The sequence below is a fragment of the Sinocyclocheilus grahami genome, unplaced genomic scaffold (genome assembly GCF_001515645.1).
Source record: "Sinocyclocheilus grahami isolate Dianchi unplaced genomic scaffold, SAMN03320097.WGS_v1.1 scaffold143.1, whole genome shotgun sequence".
NCBI classification, from domain to species: Eukaryota; Metazoa; Chordata; class Actinopteri; order Cypriniformes; family Cyprinidae; genus Sinocyclocheilus; species Sinocyclocheilus grahami.
The window spans coordinates 1,246,870-1,252,869 of record NW_015505322.1 but is presented as its reverse complement, the minus strand read 5'-3'; the positions used below and the strand labels follow the sequence as shown (position 1 = coordinate 1,252,869).

Here is a 6,000-nt window from a genome sequence, read left to right as displayed (position 1 = left end):
GGGCCAATATAGTTTATGCTTAGACCTTAATTTATATAAAAGAAATAATTTTTTTTTTTTAAATCATGAAGAACATTATACAACAGTTTAAATATGATTGGTTGAGCAGCCTTCCAAGTGCTCTTATATAACAGCAAAGACTTTAGAAGTACCAAGACAGGGCACTCATGTTACTAATGGGAGAAAGTGCAACATGCAATATAGTGGAATAAGTTCACTCTAAATAAAAGAGCCAATCACCAACTGGGAAAGTTATTGCATTACTGCACCTGCCACTAGAGGCTCCAGTTTCCGAACAGTTCTAAGAATGTAAGAAACAGTGACACTTATATTTACACTTGAGCTTGGTTGCTCACATGATTAAGACTTCACATGCGCATTGACTAGTCCAGCCTGAAAAATAAGCTCTACGTGAGAAACAACATTTATGGGACAGTTCATGTCAGATTCTGTTGCTGATTTGAAATGCATTATTTAACTGAGTGTGGCAAGCAGGTTTTGAGATTTCAGAATTTCCCCATTCAGGTAAGTAGGATTTGGTCTTGTATGCCTGGAAAAGCCGAGGCTTTGCAAGAAACACAGCTGAGCAGAAACACTGTGCAGTACTGTAGCGGTGGGAATTTCTCAGCGACTCTGTATATAGGTTATATTGATACACCAGTAGGTGACGACTGTCTTGTTGAGAAAGAATTCATTCATCTGATTTGTTAAAAAGCTGAATTATTCAGGAACCAAACAGGTGACTGCCTTTGTAAGTCGGCGAATCATTAACTTAACTGATTTGTAAAAAAAATAAAAAATTCAATCAGGAACAAAACACCATTGGGTGTGTTGCTTGGAGATGCGCAGCTGTACTGTTGTTTGTCACGTGTGTTTTTAGGTTGTGGTTAAGACAACCATTTAGTACAATGCAAATATAATTTGCAAAAAGTTCAGATTCATTACAATAAATTCTAGTTCTTCAACTGTTTGTCTTTTTCTTCAATGCACTCTTTTGGACAAGAAACCCCCAAGTGTCTGCTTGATGTGTCAGCCTCAGTGTCACGATCACTCACTGAAGTGCCCATGATCTCCACCAGAGGTCACTCCATCCTTTTACCATTTACTCAGGACTCCATTTCCCACAATCCTTTGCCCGGATTTATCAGCACTCCTTACCAGTTCACATCTGCCTCACATTAGAAGGACTATAAAAGATCCACTCAGACACAAACACATCGCTGATGGTTGTTAGCCTGTAACATTGCCGTGTTCTCCTGTGTTACCCTTGTTCCTTGTTGCCTTGCCTTGCCTTCGTGTTTTGATCTGGGACTGTTTCCTTGCATTTGATTGTTTGCTGCCTGCCCAGACCATTACCTGTGTATTGGATTACTCTTTTGCCTGTTCCTTGGATTTTACTGTTTTGCCAGTGTTTGACCCTGCCTGTCTGAATACGCTTTTAATAAAGCCTTGCATGTGGATCCTCTACTCCGTTGTCACGACTCCACGTTACAGTCAGGTCTGTGCTTAAAAGAAATGTTATAATTTAGTTATGTCATTAAGTAGTTAGGTATATCATTTAGTTTAGTGTATGTAGTTATGTTGTTGTTGGTTTTTCACCCCGCCCCACTGTATTAAGTTGTGACATACCAATCTGACATCAAAGAACTAGTGGCAACAAAAGCAGCTTGTGTCACCTGCATCTGGGCCAAAAAAATTAGGTTGAAAACACATGAAAACTACAGCCAACTAGCAAGTACTAGCCTGTAGCATGTATATTCTGTGCTTGTGTGAGAGAAGAAAGTTTTCAGTACCAGCAGGTGGCAGTAGTCTGTATTTGTCAAAGGGAAAGTGGAACTAGCACTTCGGATACACAAACCATAAACAAAGCAGCAACTGCTTATCATTTTCAATATAAATGATGTTGATCATCTTCACTTTCTTCATTCCAGACGGCTTAGTTGTTATGAATATTTTCTTATATTAGAATGCTTATGAGCCAATCAGAGTGGTCACTCGCACGATGACTCCAACACCTTAATCGGCCGTAAAGCCAATGGTGATCCCACTCGTTCCAACGGTGCAGAACACATAGCAAAAACTGGGTTGACAAATGCTCAACGATGGCCTGACATCGGCCGACAGCCGACCATCAGTTTGGTGTGCTACGGCCTTTCTATGAAAATGTTTGACATTAGTGCAAAAAAATTATTTCAAATGTGGCCTTTAACACATTTAGGGAAAAAAAGTATTACAAATAAAGACTTTATTCAAAAATGTATTCAGATTTGGGCCTTTTTTTTAATTGTTTTTTTGAGAACCAAAAAGGGCCAATATATTTGTTACCCCACCCCCAAAAATATGTTCCCCCAATGTTCAAGATATAGTTGTTGGAAAAATAAAAGCAATATCACTTAAATGTTATGTTTGTATTTCAGCATGGCTGACTGTTGTGAGAATGATTTTGATTTAATATAAAGATTTTACAAAGAGTTTAAAGGGGTTTATTTAGAGCAACTTTCTAAATGTTCATGTATGAAGGAAACTTATATAGCACATTTTAAGTCCATTCCAGGCTTAACCAGACTAAAGACAAGTCAAACTGCAGCCTGTGTTTGTTAATCTGGCACCTCCATGCTAATCACCTCTTTATTTAATTCATTTTCTCACTTACGCCTCCATCCCAATGAACATTGGATTGCTGCTGAGGTTACTGGGGATCAGATGTCACCCATTAAAGTCCTGGAATAGACCTTTGATTAGTGTTGGAGTACTGGCAGTGTAAGAACTGCACTGAGATTCCAGTAGAGCAATTCAAGCATTTTAGAATTATAAATGTTTGACCTATTGTTCTCTTAGTAGTATGCACAGGGGGCAGTGGAATCTTAATTGATATATTCAATTTGCTACACCATTGGGGAAAGTCATGGCCTAATGGTTAGAGAGTCAGACTTGTAACCCAAAGGTCACAGGTTTGAGTCTCTGTACCAGCAGAGATTGTTGATGGGGGAATGAATGACCAGCACTCTCTTCCACCTTCAATGCCACGATTGAGGTGAGACCCTTGATCAAGGCACCGAACCCCCAACTTCTCCCTGGGGTGCCACAGCAAAAAATGGCTGCACACTGCTCTGGGTGTGTGTTCATGGTGTGTGTGTGCTCTTGGATGGGTTAAAATCCCAAGTATGGGACACCATACATGGCTGCACGTCACGTCACATCACTTTCTTCTTCTTTTCTTTCTTTCTTACCTGGTCACATATGATTATTCTGTGGTCAAAATTTTTCATCCTCAGACCATAAGGGGGAAGTCGTGGCCTAATGGTTAGAGAGTCGGACTCGTAACCCAAGGTTGTGGGTTTGAGTCTCGTACCGGTGGGGGGAGTGAATGTATAGCACTCTCTCCCACCTTCAATACCACGACTGAGGCACCAAACCCCCAACTGCTCCCCGGGTGCCGCAGCAAAAAATGGCTGCACACTGCTCTGGGTGTGTGTTCATGGTGTGTGTGTGCACTTGGATGGGTTAAAATCCCAAGTATGGGACACCATACATGGCTGCACGTCACATCACTTTCTTCTTCTTTTCTTTCTTTCTTACCTGGTCACATATGATTATTCTAAGTGGTTTATTTAGACTATAGAGAGATGTTGGTGTTTTCCATAAGAACTCATGATACTACCACAGTTGATCGCCCACTTTTAATTAGGTTATTAATTTTAATGGAAAGTCTCATCAAATGCAATCAAATTTAGCTGCTGACATGCATTGGGCTGTGAAATCACTACATTACACACACACACACACACACACACACACACTTGATGGTTTCACTGTATTTGACGGGGCATCTCATAAGCACAACGGTTTTAATATAGCAGAGGTTATTTGGTAAACCTAACCCTAAATTGAACCCCCACATACAGTGGGGCAAAAAAGTATTTAGTCAGCCACCAATTGTGCAAGTTCTCCCACTTAAAAAGATGAGAGAGGCCTGTAATTTTCATCATAGGTATACCTCAACCACACACACACACACACACACACACACACACACACTTGATGGTTTCACTGTATTTGACGGGGCATCTCATAAGCACAACGGTTTTAATATAGCAGAGGTTATTTGGTAAACCTAACCCTAAATTGAACCCCCACATATAACCTGTTGATTTAAAGCAAGATGCTTTTCATGTAATAAAGACCACCTCAGATGTCATTTTGACCCTCACAAGCCTTCCCAAACCCATACACACATGTTCTGGGGAAATTATAGAGAAAACAACAATAGACAATATTAAGATTGCATTTTTTTTAAAGAAAAATCTTACACTCACCAAGGCTGCATGTAATACAGAAAAAGGATCAGGATTTCCACAATAATATTACAGTAAGCAGCAAAATGTTGAACATTGATAATAATACGAGCCATTATTAAACAATAGAACATATCATCATTTGTTTATCATTATTCATATGAAATATTATTTTAATTTAAAAGAACTGTTTTTTATTTTAATATATTTAAAGATGCAATTTATTCCTGTGATGGCAAAGCTTTCAGTGTTACATGATCCTTCAGAGAACATTCTAATATGCCGTTTAGGTGCTAAATTATTATTGGTGCTCAGTTATTAAGATGTTTTCCTCCTGGGTGACTGCTGGTGTAGGCAAAACCTGATACACACACACACACACACACACAAACATGCACTCATTAAGAACTTTGCTTCAGATTATCTTCCCTGTTCCACCCATCCAAGGAGATTCCCCTCCTTTCAAAAACATCTTTGCACTGAATTGGTTACTAGCTATGCCTTCTGACTCCTTTCCAGAATGTTAGCAGCCATTCATATATGTTAATCATTCATACTTTTACCCACAGTAACGCCCGTTTACAAACACTTTAGTGCTCTAGTCATGCAGTGCATGAGTTTTTGCTAGGTGAGGCATAGCTTGATGGATTGATGGCGTGACGTCAACACACAGTTACCTTGCCGTGAGGGAGGGTGTATTAATCTGTGTGTTTGTGTGTCAGGAGAAAGAGAGAGACGCGTTAATCTCCAGGGAAATGGGCATGTTTGGAATAAACGGAACCAGTCAGCAAGCGCACTATAATATTCCAGTGGCTGTGGAAGAAGTGTTTCCAGAGAGAGAGAGAGGAAGGGAGAGAGAGAGAGAGAAGGAATATGAGGGCAGTACTCAAGATGAGCCTGCGCTTTGAGGCTGTAAAACACTAGACCCTGAGGGCATTCTCTGAGGTAAGCTCCGTGTCTCTCATGGGGGGGCGCCCACCCACGCTGTTGGGGGGGGGGGGGGGGGGGGGGGGGGGGGGGATTAATCAGTGTGTATGTGTGTGTCAGGAGAGAGAGAGGGAGAGACTCGTTAATCTCCAGGGAAATGGGCACGTTTGGAATAAGCGGTACCAGTCAGCAAGCGCACTCTAATATCCCAGTGGCTGTGGAAGAAGTGTTTCCAGAGAGAGCGAGAGAGGGGAGGGAGAGAGAGAGGGAATATGAGGGCAGTACTCAGGATGAGCCTGTGCTTTGAGGCTGTAAAACACTAGACCCTGAGGGCATTCTCTGAGGTAAGCTCTCTCATATTTTAACAAGGTTTGACGCCACGGTGTTAAAACTACGGCGCGTCTATTCTTTGTGTTTGTAAAGTGGCGCGCGATAAAGGCTCGAGTCTCCTCGCGTTTACTTGGACGCTCCGCTCTGTTCTGTCAGATGTGACGGAGATGCAAGCGCTCCTGAGGTAAATAGGCGTTAAAGGAGACCGGGCCCCGGGGTTATGGGCGGTAAATTGAATTAGTCGGGACATGAGAGTGGATAAACGAGCTCAAAGCTGCCTTTGTGAGTCCGTTCGGCGTTTTGGCAGTCACTTCACTCAAGTGAGAGAAGTTTATACAATCTAACTGAGATGTGTTGAATGGAGCAAACGTATATATCAGCTCCAGCCAGCTCTTTATTAGTGTTTCTGTGCTTTCTTGTTTCAGCAGGCTGCAGCTATTTTGAGGTC

At 41.5% G+C, this 6,000-nt stretch overlaps 1 protein-coding gene across 3 annotated transcripts in view; it reads left to right on the top strand.

Moving 5' to 3' along the window:
* The first annotated feature begins 5,023 nt into the window (after window positions 1–5,023).
* Window positions 5,024–6,000, top strand: part of LOC107591552 (dorsal-ventral patterning tolloid-like protein 1) — a 37,073-nt gene continuing 36,096 nt past the window's right edge. For 2 of the 3 annotated variants that reach the window (XM_016280740.1, XM_016280738.1), the window contains exon 1: window positions 5,349–5,566. The gene's annotated coding sequence lies outside the window, so the exon portion shown is untranslated. Of the gene's footprint in view, window positions 5,241–5,348; window positions 5,567–6,000 lie in introns of those variants that run through there. The other variant, XM_016280739.1, reaches the window with a different exon arrangement.